Source organism: Acinonyx jubatus, chromosome X, assembly GCF_027475565.1.
Source record: "Acinonyx jubatus isolate Ajub_Pintada_27869175 chromosome X, VMU_Ajub_asm_v1.0, whole genome shotgun sequence".
NCBI classification, from domain to species: domain Eukaryota; kingdom Metazoa; phylum Chordata; class Mammalia; order Carnivora; family Felidae; genus Acinonyx; species Acinonyx jubatus.
Window position 1 is genome coordinate 49,231,181 of NC_069389.1, and position 12,612 is coordinate 49,243,792.

Genomic DNA, 12,612 nt, shown 5'->3' on the forward strand with positions numbered 1-12,612 from the left:
ATGCAAAAGTTTTTAAAAGATTGAAATGGTGATGAACTTGACTCCTATAGAGCAGCTATGGATTTTTTTTTTGAGAGAGAGAGAGAGTGTGTGTATGGGGGAGGCACAGAGAGAGAGAGGGAGAGAGAGAATCCCAAGCAGGCTTTACAGGGTCAGCGAAGAGCCCAATGCAGGGCTTGATCTCATGAATCATGAGATCATGACCTGAGCTGAAATCAAGATTCAGACGATTAACAGACTGAACCACCCACGTGCCCTGAACAGATATGGTTTTTGAATAAACATTTCATGTTTACTATGTTACAGTTATTTTCTTCACTCACCCTTTTCTTGGAACAAATAAGTTTATTCTGAATTTGGCAAAACATATCCATTATCTCTTTCCGGAATTAAATTAATATTATTTAATATAATTGAATATATATTAATAATTTGTGCATAGTCTTCAAAATCTGTGTATCACAACACAGCAATATAGATATAAACATCACTTAAGGGTTTGTTCTGATCTCTGGTCAAATAGTTTTACTATAATGAATTTTGAATTTATTTAGTTATGTGCACATTCTTACTTGATTTCTAAGAAAAAGTTCTCAAGATTGCCATCTTGAATACTGCATTATGCTTTGACAATAATTTTTTGATAATTAGTATACAGTTTGTAAATAGAAAGGCTTTATAAGTAGATCTTTTTTTTATCTCTCAGAGTTCCATTTCAATACTGGGCTTTTTACAGTGATGAGTTTTGCTGTCAATTTAACACTGTCATTTAAAAGCTGTAATTGAAATAGAGCTCAGGAAAGAAATAACCTATCATAAATAATCAAATTAAGAATGGGGAGAATTAATAAAATTAGCATTCTGTTTACTATTTCAAAATGATTCTTACTTGTAGGATGTAAAGAGGTATTTCCGTTACTGGACTCAGGTCTTTGGACCCAGCAACCATAGAAACAAGGCTGAAACCAAAAGTTAAAAAAACAGGCAAAAGCTTTATTGAGGCAAAAGCTGCAGCTGAAGGGACACAGTAACAGCAAAGGCATCAGACTGCTCTTTGAACAATAGCCAGGGAATGTTTTAAAGGGGCTGAAGTGGGAAAGGAGCGATGCCTAAGCATTAGGGGCAGGAAATCCATAGACAGTGTTCACAAAGGTGCAGTTGACAGAATATGCTTCTTCTTACATCTTATATTTCATTTGCCTGTTAAGTCTCCACCTCTGGGTTGTTTTTAGCATTAAAATGAGGAGGAAAAGTCAGTGAAAAGTCAAATTTGGTAGTCATTTGGATAGGTTTGGACTAATCTGGGCTTGCTCCTTGGTGCTCTTTTGGAAACAAACAAACAAACAAAAAGGATAATAGCCAGCATGGAGTGCTCCAGGTACATAAAGGCTTGTTATCAAGGTCCCTGACTGTTTTATTTCAATAGTCATCTCTTCCTTTCTTGAATAGGTGAATTGAGTTCAGAGGAAGACCAAATGTACTGTTCCAATTATATGCTTCATAATAGAGTTATCTCTCTCAGTTTTTAATCTTATTTCCTCATCAAGTTACCAAAATATGCCTAATTTACCAAAAGGGATCACTGTGACCTATTTAATTTAAATTTCTAACAATGTTTTATGTCTGTAGAGTTCTGTATTAAGCAAATAGTGATTTTACTGCTTTTCTTCTCTATTTTACTATTGTGTATAGAAGTTAGTGTTAGAATGTATGCTTAATTAGTACTTCCAAAACAGATTTTCTGAGTTATGGTGGTTACTGAGGAATTTAATAAATTCTCACATTTTGTAGCTCATTTCATCAAATCTACTTGAGTTCCAGGTTTAACCTTAATTATATGAATTATACATCTTACTGGTTAAACGATCTCTCATTTTGGATAATTTTTCAGATTCCCATAAAATGCATGTGGGATTCTGTTATTTCTATAAACTTGATCCAAATACAGTGATTTGAATACCCTCTAGGATATGTTAATTGGTAATAGTAAGCAAGGCAAAAGTCTGTGAGATCCATATTTTAATAAAAAAAAGATTTAATAATTTGAATACATTTTTTTAAAGCAAACATTTTACAGCAAATATAGACCTGATTTTGTGTACAACAGCTATAGCCAGAAGTTTTCATTGCAGGGTAACTTCTAAGAAACCCCAACATAGAAATTTATAGCTTTCTAGGAGAAAACAACCTTAAACTTTTAGTCATATGTTTTTATTTTCAAATATTTTAAGGTTTGTGTGCAAAAAGACGTAAGGAAAAGTTTTACTCAGTCTCAGAGCATGGTTCAGCCAACACTTTGGTTTTGAATTTGTAACCTCTAGAACCATGAAGTAATAAAATCTAGTGTGTTTCCCAATCCAGTTTGCAATACTTTGTTATGGCGATTGTAGGAAACTAATATAGCACCTAAAAGTAATTAAGACATAATGTTATGGTAGTCATATGTTCTGAATTTCTTTAAAATAGCATTTTAAAAATTGATAGCATATTCTTTAAGATGGCCAATATTTAAATGTAATTCAGGAACAACAAAAGTTAGCAATTACTTTAAAAATCCAATTTTGAAGGTCACAAATTCTGTATTTTCATAAAGAAGAGAAATAAAAAACAAGCAGAAAAGAGCGAATTAGACAACATAGTGTAAGGGTTAAATTCTAGTGTAGGGCTAACCTGTAGCCTTGAGAAATAACAGCTTTGTTTTGACACTGTAGGCTAAGAGATAACAGCCTTGTCCTATCAATCAAGGGAACAAAAGTTCAAAGAAAATCAACTGGATTAGTGTTTGATTGGATTGGGGCAAGGGCATGTCTGAACTGTTTCCATCCACATCTGGGAACTATTTCTTTGTTCTGTTCCAGGTGATGATAAGACATGTGGTCAGCTATAAAAACTCTGTACCCAGGCTGTTTGAGACTGCACTCTGGTCAAGGGTGTTGGTCCCGATCAGTCGGCCTTTCCTCTCATTGCAATAAACTTTGTTGTGACTGTCACTGGTGCCTGTAGCATTCTGTTTCAGGAGTCTTGTGGATGCAACATTAGTGATGTGTATTCCTTAAAACGTCTTTTTCGGGGCCGGTGGGAACGCTTTTATTTCTGGAGATACATTTAGAGATGTTCCAAGCAAAAAGACCTGGATGAATGGTTGTTTTTAAATGACTAAAAATTAAAGGATCCAAGCTTCCATTTCAACCATAAAAAATTAACTGTTATGGGAATCTTCCACAAGCTACAAACAAGACATTAAACAAATTATATGGAAAAAATTTTTCACATATTGGACAACAGGCAGTGAATACCTATTATTCATGGAAAAAGAGAAACAAATGAGGAGAGTCACAAAATTGCTCCAACTTGCTGCCCAGAGGCAATTTCCAGGACACATCAAAGGATCCCAAAGAGAACCCAGCAATCTCAGTAAAATAAACAAATGAGATTAGAGTATGAGGATGTAAAAGAAGCTAGAATTTGCCAAAAAGAACTTTGGAAAAAAGAATTCTGCTCAAAGGTCACACTGAGGCTGGGAGGAAAACACTGAAAAACACTAGGCTGAACATTTCTCAAAGATCACATAGAACAAGGAATAGTTTGTGTTCTCATAGCCATATTTGAGAGACCTCATAATACAATGGATGTCAGGGTCACAATTTAACAATGGGTCTAAATTTATCTGAGAGATAAGATGCTCTCTATCTAGCATCAAAACATGTTAACACAAAATTTAAACTGATTCCCAAAATAACTAATTGCCCAAAATGAAGCCAATATTCTTTCAAAATAATACAACAAGAGAGCTTGGGTAGTTCAGTCAGTTAAGTGTCTGACTCTTAATTTTAGCTCAGGTCATGATATCATTGTGAATTCGAGCCCCACATCAGACTTTGCGCTGACAGCACAGAACATGCTTGGGATTCTCTCTCACCCTCTATCTCTGCCACTCCCTTGTTTGTGCATTCTCTCTCTCTCTCTCTCTCTCTCAAAATAAATAAATAAATAAATAAACATTAAAAATAAATATAAAATAAAATAAATATAAAATAAAATAATACAACAAAATATTGGAACTTGATAATGTAAAATTCACAATGTTTTGCATGCAAAGAAAAAATACCAGAGATGCAAAGAGGTAAGAATATGTTACCCATAAACAGGATAAATTACAATCAATTTAAACAACACAAAAATGACAATGATGAAGGAATTAGTGGGCCAAGAACGAGAAAAAATGTGATGTAAATATAAATATACTCAAAGATGTGAAGGAAAATATGAACATAGTAGGTAGAGAAATGAACGATATAAAACAAGAAAAAACTAAAATTAGTAAATGTGAAAAAACACTAAAGGAGATTAACAGTGAGGTTAAATATAGAAAAAGAAAAATCAGTGAACTATGAACAAAATGTTATATTATTATTTGGATGAGATAAATTAAAAACGTGTATTGTAAAAGTTGAGCAACTACTAAAAATGTTATAGTTAATAAGATCAAAGTGAAAATTAAAATGAAATATAATAAAATACTCAATACAAAAGAAGACAGAAAGCAAGGGGAAAAGATCCAATAGCAGATGGGATAAACAGAAAAGTAGTAAGAAGATGTGGATTTAAACCTAACCATATTAAAATATTGAAATAAATTTAATTACCTAAATGTCTAATTTAAATCAGAATGTTTCAGATTAGATAAAAAGAAAACAAAAGATCAAATTAAGCATATAGTAAAGCAGTAGTAAGGAAATAATAGAGGTAATCAATTAAATAGAAAATGGACAAACCAGAACATCAGTTGACCAAAATTTGCTTTTCAAAACCTAGCCACACTGATTAGAAAAAAAAATAGACATGGGGCAAAATATCAGTGAAATTGGTAAAATCCTATAAGACATTACATATATAAAAAGGGAACATTAAAGAATTTTCTGCTGATAATTCTGGCAACTTAAATGCAATAAGAATGCATCAAAAGTTTATTAATGACTAAAACTCACAAAACTTACTCAAAAGGTAACTTTAATATGTATGTAACTGTTTACAAATTTGAATTAATGGTTTAAAAACCTTCCCACAAATAAAAGAGTATGCCTATGTGGCTTCACTAGTGAATTTTACCAAATTTGAAATAAAGAAATGAAAATGACTCTGAACAAACCTTAGCAAAAATAGAAGATAAGTATACACCTCTATTTTATGAAGCAAATAATGACAGACCATAATCACAAAAAGATATTACAAAAAAAAAAAAAACCCTGCAGACCAAATCCTTCATAAATATGGACAGAAAAAAAAATCCTTTAAAAGACATTAGCAAATAGTCCCTACTGCCACCTACAGAAACCAAGCAGCTGGGCCACTCAGGCAGGGATTGAATGAAAAATCTGTGGACAAAAATCCTGGAGTAGTGCATATTCCATGAAATTCATTTTCATCTTCATGGGCAAGCATGTCCATCCACCTAGAGACACAAACTGGTCCAACATTGGCAGGAACCTTCTGTTCCTATAGCTAACACCAGAAGGAATTATCAGGAAGCCAAGAACATTATACAAACAAAAGAGACCAACACAGTACAACAAAATGATGAAAAATTAGTTTTTAGAGGAGACATAGCTCACAAAAGTAGATCAGGACTTGAGGGATAAACAGTATAACTGTGTACTAAAATGGATTCAGAATATCCCAACATAAGACCCCAAATGTTCAGGATATAAAATAAAGTCACTCATTATACCAAGAACCAGGAAATCCACAACCTGAATGAGAATAGACAATCAAGAGACCACAACACCAAGAAGAAACAAATGTTAAAAATATGTGATACAGCTTTTATACTTGAGAAATACACAATACAATAAAAATGCCTTAACAAGTAAAATATACTTGAAAAATAGAATATTTCAAAAAGGAAATAAAAGTAATGATATAAACTAAAGGAAATCATAAAAGTAAAAAAATATATAATAAATGAAATGAGAAACTCACAGAGGTGATCCAATAACAGAACAAATGTAACATAGAATTTATAAACTTTTAAAGAAAAAATTTAGTAGGCTCTACACCCAAGGAGGGGCTTGAACTCACAACCCAAAGATCAAGAGTCACATGCTCTACCAACTGAGCCAGCAAGCTCCCCAGAATTTATGAACTTGATGGTAGAATAGCAGAAATTTAAAAATCTGAATAACAGACAAAACACAATGAAAAAAATAGATTTCAAGTACTTGTAGAACAAAGTAAAGGATTCAACATTCTGACATCAGAGTCTCAGAAGAAGAGGACAAGATTGAAATATATTTAAAGAATTGATGTCTAATAATGCAATATGATAAAAGACAAAATACAGATTAAGGAAGCTTAGAGAACATTAAATAGGATAAATGCAAAGAAACTCTTTCTACAACATATAATTAAGCTTTTGAAAATTAAAGACAACAAAATCTTGAAAATAGCCGAGAGAAATAACATATTACTTATAAGGAAAAAGCAATTTCAATGACAACATTTCATATGAAAACATGGAGTTCCAAAGGAAGTGGTATAATACATTTCAGGCACTAAAGAAAAGGAACTGTATATCCCAAATGCTACATCTAGTGAAAATATCCTTCAAGGATGAAAGAAAAATAAAGACATACTCATATAAGGAAGATAAAAAGAATTTGCTTAAGACATTATGAGACATATAAAAATTATATGAGACATATAAGAATTATGTCTTAAGGCATAACCTTAAAGAATGACAAAGGAATTTGTCTATTTAGAGAGCACAAGTGGGGAAGGGCAGAGAAAGGGAAGGAAAGAGAGAAAATCCCAAGTAGGCTCTGCACTGCCAGTGCAGAACCTGACATGGGGCTTGAACTCACAGGCCTTGAGATCATGAACTGATCATGAACTGAGCCAAAGTCAGATGCTAAACAGACTGAGCCATTCACGTGCCCCCATATCTCCAAATTCTTGAGTTGACAAGTACCGTAATCAAAAAGAAACTTTACCAGAGGGGCTCAGTGGCAGATTTAAAATGGGAGTGAATGTGAAGATATATTGATAGAGATTATGAATCTGAAGAGCATAGAGAAAAAACGTCTCAGAAATGTGGGACACCATTAAGCATATGAAAAAATGCATATTATCAATACTAAAAACAGAGAGGAGAAGAGCACATTAAGTAGTTGAGGAAATAATGGTTGAAACTTCCCAAACTTGATGATAACCTTGAATTCACTTACCCTGGAACTCAACAAAAGTGAAGTAGGTTAAATGCGAAAAGATCCACACCCAGAAACATGATGGTTAAAAATGCTAAAAACCAAAGACAGATAAAATATTGAAAGCAGCAAGAGAAAAAAATAGCTTAATATTCAAAATATAACTCTTAAAAATATCTGCCTTCTCATCAGAAACAATAGAGGACAGAATAGAAAAAATTATCTGTTCAGCTTGGAGCTAAGATGATAGCATAGTAAGAGGATCCTAGGCTCATCTTGTCCTTTAAACACAAATAAATAACTATCAAATCATTCTGAATACTCAAGACATCAAGCTGAGGACTGACAGAACAAGCTGCACAACTAGGAAGGCAGGAAGTGCAGAGAGAGTTTGGGGGAGAAACAGGATGCCAGGTTCTGTGGACAGGAGGGAGCTGTGGACAGAAGGGAGGCCCTCCCTTAGAAGCAGTGCTCATGTAGAGGCCTGGGGGGCAAGCTGATGGATGTCATTTTCCTCCCCCATCCCTCAGCATAAGTGCACAGCCACCTGCCAAGGGCACCTCTGACCCAACACTGGCTGACTAGCCTGCTTGCTCCAAGTCCCAAGATCTTGCACTTTAAGTGTGACTGCCCTTCTCATTCACACCTCCATCAGTAGAGTGCAGTGACATCCTCCCATAGAACACCAGTGGAGGCCCCAGCCCACACCCCTACCTGAAAGCCTGTAGTTTTAAAAATCAACAGACTTGGCTGGGATGGAGCCCAGAAGGTACTGTGCTGCTTCTGGAGAAAGGGCAGGCAAACCACCTGGAGGCAGACAGCATAAAAACAAACAGCAATCTGAAAAACACCTGAGACACACGAGGAGATTATTCACTCTTCTGGGAGTAGTTCCTTGAGAGAAGCAAGCAGAGACACCACTCAAAGGACAAAGGAGCTGGCTGGCACCATTTCCCACCCCTGTCTCTCAGCATAAACAGAGAACCAACTTCGGTAAAGGTCACAACACCCACACTGGCTGCCTAATTTGCTTACACCAGGTCCCAGACCCCTGTACTCTGGCGATACTGCTCATTGCAGTCAAGTATGCTTTAGTCCCAGTGCTGCAGTTCCCTTTCCCAGAAGACCAGGAGGAATCCCTGCCTACACCATGTGTCCCAACCAGAGAGTTCTGCAAGGTTTCAGTTCTAGTGGACGTAAAATCAGGTCTCATTTAAAAAGCAGACAAGGGACACCTGGGTGTCTCAGTCAGCTGAACATCCGACTCAGCTCAGGTCACGATCTTGCGTACTGAGTTTGAACCCCACTTCGGAATCTGTGCTGAAAGCTTGAAGCCTGGAGCCTGCTTCAGATTCTGTGTCTTCCTCTCTCTCTGCCCCTCCTCAGCTCATGCTCTGTCTCTGTCTCTGTCTCTGTCTCTCTCTTTCTCATAAATAAAAATAAACATTAAAAAATAAAAAAAAATAATAATGAAAAATAAAAAGCAGACCAGAGCAAACCTAGTTAAAGCTCGCCACAATCTGTTGGGGTGCCTGGGTGGTTCAGTTGGTTAAGAGTCCTACTTTGGCTCAGGTCATGATCTCATGGTTCATGAGTTCGACCCTACGTTGGGCTCTGTGCTGACAGCTCAGAGCCTGAGCCTACTTTGGATTTTGTGTGTCTCTCTCTCTCTCTCTCTCTCTCTCTCTCTGTCCCTCCCCCGCTCACACTCTGTCTCTGTCTCTCTCTGTCAAAAATGAATAAACATAAAAAAAAAAAACTTGACATGCTCTGGCCAAAATACAAACACTGCCCACTGTGCAAGAAGAACCTATGCAGATGCCCTGAAGGACAGAGTAGCCAAAATACAGCAGCAGAGTGCAAACACTAGAGACACTCCTTAAAGCATGGGGCCCTGGACACTATATTACTTCTTCTTTATAAAGGCATTAATTTCAAGAACAGGAAACAACAGGCTTTTCTAATACACAGAAAAAGACATACACTTAGAAAAAATGCCAAGACAGAAAAATGCAACCCAAATAAAGAACAAGATAAGGTCATGGCCAGAGCTCTAATCATAACTGATAAAAGTAATATGCTGGATGAAGATTTTAAAACAACAATCATAAGGATATCCTTTGGGCTTGAGAAAAGAATGGAAGACTTCAGGGATGCCCTTACTTCAGAGATAAAATAGTTTTTAAAACAATCAGTCACATCCTGAGTAGTTTTTACTTCTTTTATCTCTGCAGAAAAGGATTCTAGCCTATTTTTGACTCCAGCTAGTATTCTTATTACCATGATTCCAAACTCTGGTTCAGACATCTTGCTTGTATCTGTGTTTGTTAAATCCCTGCCTACTGTTTCTTCCTGCTCTTTATTTTGGGGTGAATTCTTTTGTTTCCTCATTTTGAAGACAGAAAATGAATTAATGGGGTAGAAAAAATTAAAATTAAAAAAATTAAAATTAAAAAATTTAAAACACAAACACCAAAAATATTGAATAAATGATGCTAGATCCTAGATGTGTTTTGGTCTGGGTTTTCAAAGTGGTTTGATAGATTAGGGAAAAAAGGGGGGGGAGAAAGGAAATTATTTGAGAATTTGAAAAAAATAAATACACTGATGAAGACTAAAATGAAATGGAGGAAGTAAAATGGAATTAGAAAAAAATTACACAAAAGTAAAGAATATAGTAGAAAAAATTTTTAAAAATATTTTCAAGAAAAATTAAAAAAAAAATGATTTTTTTCTCTTTCTGCGTTCTAGAAAAAGGAAGGAAATGAAAAAGGGAAAAAATAAAAAAAGTAAATCATTTGAAAATTTAAAAAAGTGAATACACTGTAGTAGACTAAAATAAAATGATGGAAGTAAAATAGAATTTTAAAAATTTAAAAATTTACATAAAAGTAAAAAATATGGTAAAAAATTAAAGACAATATTTTTATTTATTTTTTTAATTTTTTTAATGTTTATTTATTTATTTTATTTTTTTTCAATATATGAAATTTATTGTCAAATTGGTTTCTGTACAACACCCAGTGCTCATCCCAAAAGGTGCCCTCCTCAATACCCATCACCCACTCTCCCCTCCCTCCCACCCTCCATCAACCCTCAGTTTGTTCTCAGTTTTTAAGAGTCTCTTATGCTTAAAGACAATATTTTTAATAAAAACTGAAAATAAAAAATATTTTTTTCTCTTTCTGTATTCAAGAAAAAGAAAATAAACAAAAAATAGAAAAAAGAAAAAGAAAGAAAAAAAGGAAATTGTTTGAAAATTTGAAAAAGTAAATACATTGAAGTAGACTAAAATCAAATGATGTAAGTAAAATAGAATTTGAAAAAAAATTACACAAAAGCAAAAAATATAGTAAAAAATTTAAAGAAAAATATTTTTAATAAAAATTGAAAATAAAAATGAATTTTTCTCTTTCTCTATTCAAGAAAAAGAAAAGAAGTGAAAAAGAGAAAACTGAAATAAAGAAAATTAAATAGATGGACCTGCTAACAAATTGAAAAACGATTGAAATTACTTTCATTTTCCCCTAGAAGTGAGACTGTCAAGCATTGTATAGTCCGTAAACTAAGCAGGTGGTGTGACTTGTGTTCTTGAAGAGCAAGGATGGTCCAGTTGGGCGGGGCTTAGTGTAATGGCTCCATTCTCTACTAGATGGTGCTGCTAGCCTAGTGGGGTGGAGTGTTGTGGTGCTTGTAGGTGCGCCTGTGCCTGCATGGGAGTGGTGAAAATGGTGTCACCCAGCTACCCAGTCTCTAGTATCAGAACTCTGTTCTCCCCAATTAGCAATTGCACACCCATCCTTTATCTTCAGCTTTCATCCACTCCCCACTTTTACACTGTCTGTGACCAAGCCCCAGGTAATACCTCTCTCCCATTTTGTCTCAGATGTGGCTGTTTTTCCCAGCCCCTTATTTCTGAGGGACTACAGCTATGACCCGTTCTGCCCCTCTGCAGAGGGTCTCACCAAGCAATGGCCGAATGCTGGCTGCACCCAGGAAAGTTTGCAGGACCATGCTGCTGCCAAAGACCAGAGACTGCAGCTGGGTGCCAGCCTGCCCCAGAAAAAGTTCACAAGATAGTGTAGCAGCAGGCTTTCAGGGATTATGGAAAATCACAACACACATCTGGCACCAGACTTCACCCTTAGACCTTGTTCCAGCACCAGCAAATGTGGCCATTCTCTCAGCAAAATGTGGTCCCCTGCTGGGACCAGGTGGCATCAACAGTCTCTACCAAATGTCCTTCCAGCATTGGAACTGCTTTTCCCTGTATGGCTCAAGAACCTCCTGGACCACACTCTGCTCCTGGGGATTCATCCTTCCCACCAGACCACTACCAGGTATTGAGCTATGGAGTTGCAGACTCTGCACTTCCCTTGCTATAGACTTAATGGTATTTAAACCCTCTCCTTTCTCCTTTCTCCCTTTTTAGTTTAGTCCCTGCAGCTGTTTCCAATTTTCCACTTTCTATCCAGATGCTTTTGGGGAGGGGTGCTTTTCCCATATCACCCTGTGCCCCCGATCTCTGTCCTCTCTCTGCCGGCAAAAGTGGCTCCCTGCCTGCCACAGCTTCTCTCTTCCCAAGTTCACATCTTTGCACCGTGTATCTGCTGAATTCTGTGGTTCAGGTTGTGCATATTTTTTTGTTAATCCTCAGATCACTTTTCTAGATGTGCAGGATGGTTTAGTGTTGGTCTGGCTGTATTTCATGGATGCGAGACACACAAAAAACTTCCATGCTGTTCCACCATTTGGACCCCTCCGCCATAAAAAATGCTAAAACTGACCGGCAATCATGGATGGATACCTCAGCAGCAAGGATGGATGATGCAGAACAGAATCAGTGATACAGAGAGCAAACTTATGGAGAATAATGAAGCAGAAAAAAGAGGGAGATTAAAGCAAAAGAACACGATTTAATAATTAGACAAATCAGTGACTCATTAAAAAGGAAAAACATCAGGGGCGCCTGGGTGGCTCAATTGGTTAAGTGTTTGACTTTGGTTTAGGTCATGATCTCACAGTTTGTGAATTCAAGCCCCACGTTGGGCTCTGTGCTGACAGCTCAGAGCCTGGATCCTGCTTCAGATTCTGTGTCTCCCTCCCTCTCTTCCCCTCCCCCACTTACACTCTGTCTCTCTCTCCTTCAAAAATAAATAAACATTAAAAAAAAGGAACAACTTCAGAATTATAGGGGTCCCAGAAGAGGAAGAGAGGGAGATTGGGGTAGAAGAGTTATGTGAAAAAATAACAGTGGAAAATTTTCCTAACCTGGGGAAAGACACAGATTTCAAAGCCCAGGAAGCACAGAGAACTCCCAGTAGATGCAACAAAACCAAACATCAATAAGGCATATCATAGTCAAATTCACAAAATACTCAGGTAAGGAGAGAATCATGAAAGCAGAAAG